Source organism: Phyllobates terribilis, unplaced genomic scaffold (assembly GCF_046119375.1).
Source record: "Phyllobates terribilis strain yellow unplaced genomic scaffold, ASM4611937v1 Scaffold_782__1_contigs__length_678473, whole genome shotgun sequence".
In the NCBI taxonomy this organism is placed as follows: domain Eukaryota; kingdom Metazoa; phylum Chordata; class Amphibia; order Anura; family Dendrobatidae; genus Phyllobates; species Phyllobates terribilis.
This window is the reverse complement of record NW_027363542.1, coordinates 61,043-74,710: the sequence shown is the minus strand read 5'-3', so window position 1 is coordinate 74,710 and position 13,668 is coordinate 61,043. Positions and strand designations below refer to the sequence as shown.

Here is a 13,668-nt window from a genome sequence, read left to right as displayed (position 1 = left end):
CCAACAGGACCAGGACCAGGACCTACGCAGAAGCTGCATCTTCTGAAGCTGAGCCGATGCGCCCACCGGTCTTCACTGGCAGGCCGGCGTCGGAGGGCGGTTCGAAGGGCGAGAAGGCTGGGATGGAGCAGGGAGCCGGAGGCCCCTCTGGGGCGGCACCTGCATCGAAGTCCCTTAACGATGGGCGGACCTCGCATGGACCGGAGCGGGGGGGTCCTCCTTCTGGGAGGGTATCCTCCGTATCGATGGTTCCCGATACCGATCCTGTTGGGCTGGAGGGTGGTGCCCCTGTGCGGTTGGCTACAGGGGACCACGCAGCGATGGCCTCAGGATCTTCCAGGGCGATTAGCCAGCCAGATGAGGGGGCTTTGCTTCTAGGTGGCGAACATCAGGAAATCTGTGTTGCTGATCTTGTCCTGATGGACCAGTCTCCCCCCCTGGAGGAGGTGGAGGAAGAGGAGGACTGCACCAGTGACCTAGTGGAGTCTGCCCCGAAAAAGAGACGGAATGTCGAATCCCCAGCGTCTCCTGGAATGTGGCTGGGAACCGTGACCTACGAGGGGGCAACCGCCGGCTCACAGAATATCGAGTCGTTTGGGTCTTCTAGCCCGGATGTCCTGGAGCAATTTGATATACAGGGCTTTGAGTCAGGTGTCCTCATGGAAGATCCACCACCCTGACCTATGAATGCCCACAATAAGACTTGTCTCACTGAATGTGAGGTCATTAAAGAGCCCAGTTCGTAGGGCTGCTCTATTCAAGTATTTAGAAACCACTGACTTTGACATATGTTTATTACAGGAATGCGGGATACAACATGCACTAAATTATAATGATATCAAGACAGATTGGAGACTGGGGCCCTCCATCTGGTCTGGCTCCAATGACAACAAGTCAGCGGGGGTGGGCTTCCTCTGTCGTGGGAGAAATATTACTATAAATGCTGTCACAGAAATAGTACCAGGCAGAGTGGTTTTAGTGCATTTTAAATTTAATGGTTTTACCCTACGTGTAATGAATATTTATGCTCCCCCTGATAAGCAAGAGAGAATTAATTTATTTGGGATATTGCCATTGTACTGTACTGGGTCATCTCCCCTGGTCGTAGGGGGTGATTTTAATTGTCTTTGTGCTAGTGAACAACGAGCAGGGGGTGACCCTTTACGCAAATTGGATAAGTCATGTCATCTATTGAAAGATTTTATAACTGATTTTAAATTATGCGATGCGTGGAGGTCACTCCTGCCGACGGACCCTGGTTATACGTGGTCCGGAAGAGGGGTGTCCTCCAGGATCGATTTTATTTTCCTATCAGATGATTTTAACCCTGTAAAATGTGTTTTAACATCAAATATATTTTCTGACCATAAGGGCTTGGAGGTGCATCTAGAATACCGGGATGAACAGAGGGTCAACAGGGGCCTCTGGCGTCTAAGTACTTACCTGCTGGAGGACCCTCTGATTCGACAAGACTTTGGTAAAGCCTATCAAGCCTGGCGGCGACAAAAACCTTCTGATGCCCCTATGGTAACCTGGTGGGAAAATTTGAAAAAAAAAGTCAGAATGTTTTTTATAAAAGCAGGGAGACGTAAAGCTAGAGAGAAAAAAAGATGTTTTAGTGATCTTAACACCAAACTGCAAACACTTTTTAAATTCAAAGAGCTAGGGGTGGAGGTGGGAGATGATATTGCTAGCCTAAAAACTGAAATCCAGAACTGCATAGACACAAAGGGGAAAGAGATTATTTTTAACTCTAGAGTGCAGCACTTGGAGGAGGGGGAGAAGTGCTGTCGCTTCTTCTTCAAAAAAGTCATGGATAAAAGAGAAGTGATCACAAATCTAGAGGGTGAAACATCTATGCAGGGAATGTTGAATGCTACTTTTAACTTTTATAAGCATCTTTTTAGTAAAAAGTGTATAGATGAGTCCTTTTTATCTGATGCTCTTAATGATCTCGATTTTAAGTTAAATTTTACAGACCAGGAGTTTTTAGAACGCGATATTGTTTTAGAGGAATTATTTTATGTTTTTAAAAGTTTCTCTAAGGGTAAAGCACCTGGGTGTGACGGACTACCTGTAGAATTTTACCTTACTTTTTGGGACATTTTAAAAGAGGACCTTTTTATGCTTTTTAAAGAAGTTTTTATTTGTGAACAGTTGCCATTTTCGTGGAGGAGAGGAGTGGTGTCTTTGATATATAAAAAAGGTGACCGCAGTACTCTAGCGAATTGGAGACCCATAACTCTCCTAAATGTTGATTACAAGGTACTTGCTAAGGTGGTTGCAGACCGGCTCAGGAGTGTCATTGCCAAACTAATCCAGCCTGAGCAGGTTTGTAGTGTACCAGGCAGAAGTATTTCAGAGGTTTTAAACGTATTAAGGGATGTAATTTGGTATTCCAGAGACCGGGGTCAAAATGTAGCTCTTTTAGCCCTAGATTTTGAAAAAGCTTTCGATAGAGTCTCTCATAGATTTCTTTTTAGAGTTTTAAAAAGAATGGGTATCCCTAATATGCTTTTAAATTGTATTAAGATTTTATATAAAAATTGTTTTAGTCAAATTTCTCTTAATGGCTTTTTAACAGATGGAGTTCCCCTTGAGTCCGGAGTGAAGCAGGGATGCCCCTTGTCGCCCATCCTGTTCATCTGCGCCATGGAGCCCCTGCTGAGCGCAATAAGGAAAGACAAAGTGATTAGAGGGGTTCCTGTTCCAGGCGGAGGTGGCAGTGATGTGAGAGTCTTTGGCTACATGGATGACGTGACGGTTGTGTGCGTGGACCCTGCTTCCCTCCGGAGGGCGGTGTTGCGCATTGATTTTTTTTCCCAGGCATCCGGTTTTAAACTTAATTTAAATAAATCTGAATGTCTGACTTTGGGATCCTGGGACACCGCCCAACTCCCGCAGCTCACTATAAAACGAGACAATGTAAAAATTCTTGGAGTTGTTTTTAACGAGGAGAATGTGGGAACTCAAAGCTGGGAGAATGTCATAGAAAAAATGTCAAAGAAAATATCATTTTGGGGTTTGAGGTCCCTAAACAATGGAGGGGAAAATTTTAATTATAAAATCAGTGTTGTTACCCCTCATACTGTATATAGCTATGGTGTACCCCCCCTCTGATGTTTTAATTAAAAAAATGACTAGGATGATCTTTATGTTTTTATGGAACTCCAAAATGGAAAAATTAAGGCGAGAAATAATGAGGAAGAATAAAATGAACGGCGGAAGGGATGTCCCCGATTTACATATTTATTTGTATTTAAATTATTTCTGCTTTTGTTTCAAACATTTTAATGGTAATAGTGCGCTAAGTTATTTTTTAAAATATACTTGTGGGATGATTTTTAAAAGATGGTTTAAGTTGTCGTTGAATTCCCCTGTTTTACTATGCCCCCCCAAACACCAAGCAATCTTAGAAAAGACTGTTCGATTTTATAGCCTTGGTGATTTTAATATGGACATTTTTAAAGACCGCAAGAAGCTTTTATCTTTTCTGAGGAGGAATGAAGATGTGACCCCCATAGTAAATTTCTCAGAAGAGAGATCGAAGCAAGTTTGGAAGAATGTCTTCGGGAAATTCTTAGCAAATGGACATAAGGACATCGCATGGATGGTGGTCCACCAGTGCCTCCCCACCAGAGAGTTTCAACACAGGAGAGGCCTGGTGGCCAGAGCCAAATGCCCCAGAGACTCATGTGTTAATGACGAAACCACCTTGCACCTTATGTGGAATTGCCCATTTGCACAGGAACTTTGGCACAAAGTTGGGATTCTTTTAAAATGGACTTGCGGTTTAAGAGATTTTAACCATGAATATGTTTTATATGGCCTTTTTAAATGTCCGACCCCTCAACAGTATTGTATATGTTGGTGTATGATTAACTGTTTTAAAGATGCCCTTTGGAAGGCACGCAATATTTTACTTTTTAAACGTGATGCTATTTCTGTGAAGGATTGTCTTAAAATTGCTTTTAGCCAGATGTATATTTATTACTTGAGGGATGTCAAATGTATTGGGAGGAGGGATGCTAATCGTATATGGGGTTTTTATGGGTGGAATTCTGTGTTTTAATAATGTACTGTTTGTGTTGTTGTTTTTGATTGTAAACCATCTTTTACGCACTTAATAAATTATGTTGAAACCTGATCTGTTCTTATCAGTTTAATATCTGATACGTCCCCTATCTGGGGACCATATATTAAATGGATTTTTAGAACAGGGAGATGGAAAAAGAGCTTGCTCTGTCCACTCCACGCATTGACCTGGTATTGCAGTATCTCCAGGACCGGTGCACCCCTTCTTTAATGCAGTTTCTAAAATCAGAAAGAATTGAATTCAATGTTTTTTGTTCATTTTGCTTGTTTGTCGGATTTTGGGATGGACTCTTTGGCTTTGCTTTTCTTCTCCTCATTGGATTTTTCATGTTCAAAGTTGCAGAAGCCAGATTACAAGCTCATTTTGGTTCAACTTCAGCAACTGTGCATTGCATTGCCATGTAATGTAACGCAATGCTATCTTTCTAGCTCTCCCTCTTTACTTCCTTTTGGATAAACAGACATATTAGGCAAGCATTTTGGAGCTTTCACCTAAATAACTACAGGTGGTGAGATAAGCTGCACAATATAATTGACCTTTCAGTATATTGTTGCACACACACCATCTATTTAGCAAATGCCCTTGTTATCAACAGCAGCCTTTTAAACTCACCTGAGCTAACAGGTATGTGCGCTGATTACTCTGCTGCGCTTAAAATTTCTTTTTTGGTTTGCTACAATGCCTTTTCTGAAACGTTGTCTCCCTCTGCTGGAACACTGACTTCTTTCAATTAATGCCTGCAGACTATAAAAGAGAACCCAACCCAAAAAGTTTGGTTGATTAGTCTGTGGCATTCTGTTAAACTGTTGCTTATGGCGGTCTCTGTGAGCTTCTCAGCGACATTCAGCCAGCCAGGTATCCTGCCTGCAGTAGATGGAATGTGGCAATGGAACGCTGGCTGCGCGTGTCATAATAGGCTCTGAGCCTTTATATACCTGCGCACAGCAGCAGCCACCTTCAGTCTGCTGCTGGACAGCCAGCAGCAGCAGGAGAGGTAAGTAATCAGCAGCCCTCCTGCTAAGGGTAGACAGCTGCTCGTTCCACCCCACCCCCCGCCTTAATTGGTTCTCCTCCCTTCCAACGGTGTTGAGGCGGGTGGGAACAGCAGGGGGTGAGGGTGCTGTGTTTAAAGAGGTGGAGTTATGCAGATCTAAAACGCGTGGATTGCAGCAGCAGCAAGCCGAAAAGTGCAGGCATGTAAGGGATCTAGAGGTTGACAACATGTCTTCTTAACGGGAGTCCAGGAGCTCATCTCCACAAATGGACTCTTCAGGATCCTTGGGTGGCTCCGTAGTTCGAAACCAATTCTGGTTATCGCTTCTCGGCCTTTTGGCTAAGATCAAGTGTAGTATCTTTTGAAAAGGCAGTTTTGTCCTTGGGCTGCCCTAGTAAATTGATGCATTTTACACACTGGTTTGGTGCACTTGTTAGTACGCCAGGTGGCTCATAGAGTTATCTGATGGAAAACATGGCCCTCCAGGATCGAAGTCACTAGGCTGGGTAAGTGTGAGGGCTTTGGAGCAATGTGCCCCAGGAGTAGGCGCCCTGGTGGGAGTTCAAGCTTACTGGGACTGGGAACCCCAGAAAGACTTGGCTTCGTAGCACGCCGCACCTTTGCCAATCATACTTTCTGAGCAACCCCCCCCTATTCCTGGCCTCCGGGCTAGGAAGGGGAATTTTTATAAACCCGGTCGGAGGTCTGGTCAGCTTTGGGCTGAGAAACCAACACAGGCTCCAGCTCCACTAGGGTGGCAGCCTAGATGGAAGCTGGGAGCACGAAAACGGCTCTTCTCCGGCTTCGGCTAGGGAGAGCATTGGAGATCCCTGACCCTCGCTGTGGCCTTCTGGCTCGGAGGGATGGGGATGGTTTATTGGGGACCCTCTCCTCCGGGAAGGGTCCACATGAATCCTCGCCTCGTGCGCTGTTTTGGTGTGACTTCGGTCACATCTTTCAGTGCCTTGGATGCAGCTTCAATCAAAAAAAATCTGTTCTTATCAGTTTAATATCTGATACGTCCCCTATCTGGGGACCATATATTAAATGGATTTTTAGAACAGGGAGATGGAAAAAGAGCTTGCTCTGTCCACTCCACGCATTGACCTGGTATTGCAGTATCTCCAGGACCGGTGCACCCCTTCTTTAATGCAGTTTCTAAAATCAGAAAGTATTGAATTCAATGTTTTTTGTTGATTTTGCTTGTTTGTCGGATTTTGGGATGGACTCTTTGGCTTTGCTTTTCTTCTCCTCATTGGATTTTTCATGTTCAAAGTTGCAGAAGCCAGATGACAAGCTCATTTTGGTTCAACTTCAGCAACTGTGCATTGCATTGCCATGTAATGTAACGCAATGCTATCTTTCTAGCTCTCCCTCTTTACTTCCTTTTGGATAAACAGACATATTAGGCAAGCATTTTGGAGCTTTCACCTAAATAACTACAGGTGGTGAGATAAGCTGCACAATATAATTGACCTTTCAGTATATTGTTGCACACACACCATCTATTTAGCAAATGCCCTTGTTATCAACAGCAGCCTTTTAAACTCACCTGAGCTAACAGGTATGTGCGCTGGTTACTCTGCTGCGCTTAAAATTTCTTTTTTGGTTTGCTACAATGCCTTTTCTGAAACGTTGTCTCCCTCTGCTGGAACACTGACTTCTTTCAATTAATGCCTGCAGACTATAAAAGAGAACCCAACCCAAAAAGTTTGGTTGATTAGTCTGTGGCATTCTGTTAAACTGTTGCTTATGGCGGTCTCTGTGAGCTTCTCAGCGACATTCAGCCAGCCAGGTATCCTGCCTGCAGTAGATGGAATGTGGCAATGGAACGCTGGCTGCGCGTGTCATAATAGGCTCTGAGCCTTTATATACCTGCGCATAGCAGCAGCCACCTTCAGTCTGCTGCTGGACAGCCAGCAGCAGCAGGAGAGGTAAGTAATCAGCAGCCCTCCTGCTAAGGGTAGACAGCTGCTCGTTCCACCCCACCCCCCGCCTTAATTGGTTCTCCTCCCTTCCAACGGTGTTGAGGCGGGTGGGAACAGCAGGGGGTGAGGGTGCTGTGTTTAAAGAGGTGGAGTTATGCAGATCTAAAACGCGTGGATTGCAGCAGCAGCAAGCCGAAAAGTGCAGGCATGTAAGGGATCTAGAGGTTGACAACATGTCTTCTTAACGGGAGTCCAGGAGCTCATCTCCACAAATGGACTCTTCAGGATCCTTGGGTGGCTCCGTAGTTCGAAACCAATTCTGGTTATCGCTTCTCGGCCTTTTGGCTAAGATCAAGTGTAGTATCTGTTCTTATCAGTTTAATATCTGATACGTCCCCTTTCTGGGGACCATATATTAAATGGATTTTTAGAACAGGGAGATGGAAAAAGAGCTTGCTCTGTCCACTCCACGCATTGACCTGGTATTGCAGTATCTCCAGGACCGGTGCACCCCTTCTTTAATGCAGTTTCTAAAATCAGAAAGTATTGAATTCAATGTTTTTTGTTCATTTTGCTTGTTTGTCGGATTTTGGGATGGACTCTTTGGCTTTGCTTTTCTTCTCCTCATTGGATTTTTCATGTTCAAAGTTGCAGAAGCCAGATGACAAGCTCATTTTGGTTCAACTTCAGCAACTGTGCATTGCATTGCCATGTAATGTAACGCAATGCTATCTTTCTAGCTCTCCCTCTTTACTTCCTTTTGGATAAACAGACATATTAGGCAAGCATTTTGGAGCTTTCACCTAAATAACTACAGGTGGTGAGATAAGCTGCACAATATAATTGACCTTTCAGTATATTGTTGCACACACACCATCTATTTAGCAAATGCCCTTGTTATCAACAGCAGCCTTTTAAACTCACCTGAGCTAACAGGTATGTGCGCTGGTTACTCTGCTGCGCTTAAAATTTCTTTTTTGGTTTGCTACAATGCCTTTTCTGAAACGTTGTCTCCCTCTGCTGGAACACTGACTTCTTTCAATTAATGCCTGCAGACTATAAAAGAGAACCCAACCCAAAAAGTTTGGTTGATTAGTCTGTGGCATTCTGTTAAACTGTTGCTTATGGCGGTCTCTGTGAGCTTCTCAGCGACATTCAGCCAGCCAGGTATCCTGCCTGCAGTAGATGGAATATGGCAATGGAACGCTGGCTGCGCGTGTCATAATAGGCTCTGAGCCTTTATATACCTGCGCACAGCAGCAGCCACCTTCAGTCTGCTGCTGGACAGCCAGCAGCAGCAGGAGAGGTAAGTAATCAGCAGCCCTCCTGCTAAGGGTAGACAGCTGCTCGTTCCACCCCACCCCCCGCCTTAATTGGTTCTCCTCCCTTCCAACGGTGTTGAGGCGGGTGGGAACAGCAGGGGGTGAGGGTGCTGTGTTTAAAGAGGTGGAGTTATGCAGATCTAAAACGCGTGGATTGCAGCAGCAGCAAGCCGAAAAGTGCAGGCATGTAAGGGATCTAGAGGTTGACAACATGTCTTCTTAACGGGAGTCCAGGAGCTCATCTCCACAAATGGACTCTTCAGGATCCTTGGGTGGCTCCGTAGTTCGAAACCAATTCTGGTTATCGCTTCTCGGCCTTTTGGCTAAGATCAAGTGTAGTATCTGTTCTTATCAGTTTAATATCTGATACGTCCCCTATCTGGGGACCATATATTAAATGGATTTTTAGAACAGGGAGATGGAAAAAGAGCTTGCTCTGTCCACTCCACGCATTGACCTGGTATTGCAGTATCTCCAGGACCGGTGCACCCCTTCTTTAATGCAGTTTCTAAAATCAGAAAGTATTGAATTCAATGTTTTTTGTTCATTTTGCTTGTTTGTCGGATTTTGGGATGGACTCTTTGGCTTTGCTTTTCTTCTCCTCATTGGATTTTTCATGTTCAAAGTTGCAGAAGCCAGATGACAAGCTCATTTTGGTTCAACTTCAGCAACTGTGCATTGCATTGCCATGTAATGTAACGCAATGCTATCTTTCTAGCTCTCCCTCTTTACTTCCTTTTGGATAAACAGACATATTAGGCAAGCATTTTGGAGCTTTCACCTAAATAACTACAGGTGGTGAGATAAGCTGCACAATATAATTGACCTTTCAGTATATTGTTGCACACACACCATCTATTTAGCAAATGCCCTTGTTATCAACAGCAGCCTTTTAAACTCACCTGAGCTAACAGGTATGTGCGCTGGTTACTCTGCTGCGCTTAAAATTTCTTTTTTGGTTTGCTACAATGCCTTTTCTGAAACGTTGTCTCCCTCTGCTGGAACACTGACTTCTTTCAATTAATGCCTGCAGACTATAAAAGAGAACCCAACCCAAAAAGTTTGGTTGATTAGTCTGTGGCATTCTGTTAAACTGTTGCTTATGGCGGTCTCTGTGAGCTTCTCAGCGACATTCAGCCAGCCAGGTATCCTGCCTGCAGTAGATGGAATGTGGCAATGGAACGCTGGCTGCGCGTGTCATAATAGGCTCTGAGCCTTTATATACCTGCGCACAGCAGCAGCCACCTTCAGTCTGCTGCTGGACAGCCAGCAGCAGCAGGAGAGGTAAGTAATCAGCAGCCCTCCTGCTAAGGGTAGACAGCTGCTCGTTCCACCCCACCCCCCGCCTTAATTTGTTCTCCTCCTTTCCAACGGTGTTGAGGCGGGTGGGAACAGCAGGGGGTGAGGGTGCTGTGTTTAAAGAGGTGGAGTTATGCAGATCTAAAACGCGTGGATTGCAGCAGCAGCAAGCCGAAAAGTGCAGGCATGTAAGGGATCTAGAGGTTGACAACATGTCTTCTTAACGGGAGTCCAGGAGCTCATCTCCACAAATGGACTCTTCAGGATCCTTGGGTGGCTCCGTAGTTCGAAACCAATTCTGGTTATCGCTTCTCGGCCTCTTGGCTAAGATCAAGTGTAGTATCTGTTCTTATCAGTTTAATATCTGATACGTCCCCTATCTGGGGACCATATATTAAATGGATTTTTAGAACAGGGAGATGGAAAAAGAGCTTGCTCTGTCCACTCCACGCATTGACCTGGTATTGCAGTATCTCCAGGACCGGTGCACCCCTTCTTTAATGCAGTTTCTAAAATCAGAAAGTATTGAATTCATTGTTTTTTGTTCATTTTGCTTGTTTGTCGGATTTTGGGATGGACTCTTTGGCTTTGCTTTTCTTCTCCTCATTGGATTTTTCATGTTCAAAGTTGCAGAAGCCAGATGACAAGCTCATTTTGGTTCAACTTCAGCAACTGTGCATTGCATTGCCATGTAATGTAACGCAATGCTATCTTTCTAGCTCTCCCTCTTTACTTCCTTTTGGATAAACAGACATATTAGGCAAGCATTTTGAAGCTTTCACCTAAATAACTACAGGTGGTGAGATAAGCTGCACAATATAATTGACCTTTCAGTATATTGTTGCACACACACCATCTATTTAGCAAATGCCCTTGTTATCAACAGCAGCCTTTTAAACTCACCTGAGCTAACAGGTATGTGCGCTGGTTACTCTGCTGCGCTTAAAATTTCTTTTTTGGTTTGCTACAATGCCTTTTCTGAAACGTTGTCTCCCTCTGCTGGAACACTGACTTCTTTCAATTAATGCCTGCAGACTATAAAAGAGAACCCAACCCAAAAAGTTTGGTTGATTAGTCTGTGGCATTCTGTTAAACTGTTGCTTATGGCGGTCTCTGTGAGCTTCTCAGCGACATTCAGCCAGCCAGGTATCCTGCCTGCAGTAGATGGAATGTGGCAATGGAACGCTGGCTGTGCGTGTCATAATAGGCTCTGAGCCTTTATATACCTGCGCACAGCAGCAGCCACCTTCAGTCTGCTGCTGGACAGCCAGCAGCAGCAGGAGAGGTAAGTAATCAGCAGCCCTCCTGCTAAGGGTAGACAGCTGCTCGTTCCACCCCACCCCCCGCCTTAATTGGTTCTCCTCCCTTCCAACGGTGTTGAGGCGGGTGGGAACAGCAGGGGGTGAGGGTGCTGTGTTTAAAGAGGTGGAGTTATGCAGATCTAAAACGCGTGGATTGCAGCAGCAGCAAGCCGAAAAGTGCAGGCATGTAAGGGATCTAGAGGTTGACAACATGTCTTCTTAACGGGAGTCCAGGAGCTCATCTCCACAAATTGACTCTTCAGGATCCTTGGGTGGCTCCGTAGATCGAAACCAATTCTGGTTATCGCTTCTCGGCCTTTTGGCTCAGATCTGTAATGGGTTTAGTCATTTGGCTGTCTGTGCGTTAACTCTTGGCCCTGTGGCATCGCCATTTTATGGCTTAAGCCACTTGCTGCTATAAGGAGTTGGCCAGTAGACACGACTAGCGATAATGGGACGCATTCGATACGCTGGGCCCGGTGAGGCTCGAGTGAAGTTTGGAATCCAGATTGATGTGGAAGAAGGCAAAGAAGGAATCTTTACCCTCAGCTTCGTGGTGAAGGAGATTTTGTTTGGACTCCTTGAAGTGAAGAAGGAAGAAATCTTGTGCCTCCAGCAATTCAAAAGCAAGTATAATCTTGTATTTACTTCTATGGCTGTTTGCAACAATTTCTATGATTGTTTGAAAAAGAATCTGGACAATCAATATTTGGATGGGCTGACTTTTGTCATCTTGTATTGCTCCAAAGAGGTACCTCTGACTGTTTTCATGTACAACCCACATGTGGACTTGGCTTTGATTTATGCCTTTCTAAATAGGCACTGCTATATTACCAAGGTGGCAGTAAAAGTCATGAATGAGGAGGAACTATGGACCGGTAAATATCGTTTCATGGTCAAGTTCCGGGAAAGTCCTGATGAACCAGGGGGTATACATTATCCTCCATCAAATTTTTCCATTGGGAGTGAGCGGGGTTACCTGTTCTTCCCCAATGCGCCCAGGTTTTGTCGTCATTGTAGGAGGTATGGCCATACTCAGGAAGCATGCGACATCAGACAGATTATTTGCAGGAAGTGCAATGAGGTGGGTCATTCTTCCAATAACTGCAAAAATGAAATAGTCTGTAACCTCTGCGGAGAGAAGGGGCATGCCTTCAGAGACTGTATATTCCATCCTGGTTCATATGCGGGGGCAGCGGGAAGGGGAAGGAGAAGAAATGAATCTCCTGCACCCACAGCTACAACTCCGACTGCTCCAACTCCGACTGCTCCGATATCTACTCTGGCTTTCCTGGATGAGGAGGAGGCTCGGGTTGCTTTTCCAGAACTGGTTCGTGTGAATGTAAGAGGAAATATGGAGCTGGCACCTGAGCCACCGGTGCAGAGGGCCGCGTCTGTGGCTTCAGATGTCAGTGAGTCTGAGACGATAACTGATGATCGTATAGGCATGGAAGAGGCCCCGGTGGAGGATCTGGAGGCTGAAATTCCAGACATGATGGTTACATTGCAGGGGGAAGAGGAGTCTGATCTGACCAGAACACCGCATGTGGCCTGGAGCGATGTCGTTTCTGACCTTGAGGAGGAGGGAGGTCAGGGGGACTTTGACCCCCAGCGGCGGGATTATAGTTCAGATGAAGATGGAGGCGCTTCAGTGAAGAAAAAGAAGAAAACTGAACCATCCTTTTCCCCTTTAAGTGACTGCAGTGTGAGTCCAGCCCGGGTGTACCCTACTGCATCCGATCCCCAAGATGTGTCTTTTTTGGGGGAAGGCACAAACTACGATATCTGCACGTCCAGCGTCCTACCCCCAGAAGGGTTAGGATGATGTACAGGTGGGCATGTTGTCGTGACCTGCCACATCAAATTAATAGATGGGTGCCCAAGTTGCTCTCAGCATCTTGTCGCTAAATGTTAGGCTGATTAAATCTGATTCGAGAAGAGTGGCAATTTTGGACTACTTGAGCAACTTGGATGCGGACGTATACTGTGTCCAGGAGTGTGGGATCTCCGATCCCTTAAGTGAAAATGCATGGCCTTTAGGTCAAAGTGTGTGGTCTGGTTCTGTATGTAATAAAAATTGTGGGGTAGGTGTTTTGGTGAAGGGTTATAGTGTTAAGATAGAAAGTTACATGGTGGTGGAGGCGGGGAGGTGTGTAATATGTGAGTTAAATTGTAGGGGGTGGAGGGTTAGGGTGGTAAATATGTATGCACCAATAGATAAAGGGGAGAGGCTGGAAATTTTTGAGAAATTATGTTTTTTTTTATCTGGCAAAATGCCAATAATTTTTGTTGGAGATTTCAATTGTGTGACGGAGGGGGATAAGATGGATGTTACAGGTAAAAGACTCAAGAGTCTTGTGGCGGATTTTTCCTTACAGGATGCTGCGGAAGTTTTTTTAGGTAATCCACCTCCTGCGACCTATAAGGCCGACAGGGGAGGCATAGAGTCTAGAATAGACCGTATCTTCTTTTCTTCACAAAATGTTATTTGTAGGAATTTCCAGCAGGAAGATGTTCCCTTCTCTGACCATGTGTGTTTGAGGGCACGTCTAGAAGGTAAGATTTCCTTTGTATATGGTGGTGGCGTGTGGAAACTTAATGTGCGTTTGCTGGAAGATAATAGGATCATGCGTGATTTTAGGTGAATGTATGTTAGGTGGAGGGATAAAAAAAGTGATTTCAGGAATGTGCTTGAGTGGTGGGACTGGATGAAGAGTGAGATTGGTTT

General features: G+C 45.1%; 5 non-coding genes and 1 pseudogene across 5 annotated transcripts; all 6 read left to right on the top strand.

Annotated features, from left to right (window-relative positions):
* The first annotated feature begins 4,110 nt into the window (after positions 1-4,110).
* On the top strand, positions 4,111-4,300 carry LOC141240052 (U2 spliceosomal RNA). Its single transcript, XR_012305371.1, has one exon. It is a non-coding gene; the product is annotated as a U2 spliceosomal RNA (small nuclear RNA).
* A 1,109-nt stretch (positions 4,301-5,409) lies between these two features.
* Positions 5,410-5,525, top strand: LOC141240072 (U2 spliceosomal RNA; annotated as a pseudogene).
* A 525-nt stretch (positions 5,526-6,050) lies between these two features.
* Positions 6,051-6,234, top strand: LOC141240045 (U2 spliceosomal RNA). Its single transcript, XR_012305364.1, has one exon. It is a non-coding gene; the product is annotated as a U2 spliceosomal RNA (small nuclear RNA).
* A 1,109-nt stretch (positions 6,235-7,343) lies between these two features.
* Positions 7,344-7,534, top strand: LOC141240015 (U2 spliceosomal RNA). Its single transcript, XR_012305335.1, has one exon. It is a non-coding gene; the product is annotated as a U2 spliceosomal RNA (small nuclear RNA).
* A 1,109-nt stretch (positions 7,535-8,643) lies between these two features.
* On the top strand, positions 8,644-8,834 carry LOC141240083 (U2 spliceosomal RNA). Its single transcript, XR_012305386.1, has one exon. It is a non-coding gene; the product is annotated as a U2 spliceosomal RNA (small nuclear RNA).
* A 1,109-nt stretch (positions 8,835-9,943) lies between these two features.
* Positions 9,944-10,134, top strand: LOC141240016 (U2 spliceosomal RNA). The gene has a single exon (XR_012305336.1). It is a non-coding gene; the product is annotated as a U2 spliceosomal RNA (small nuclear RNA).
* Positions 10,135-13,668: the final 3,534 nt, after the last annotated feature.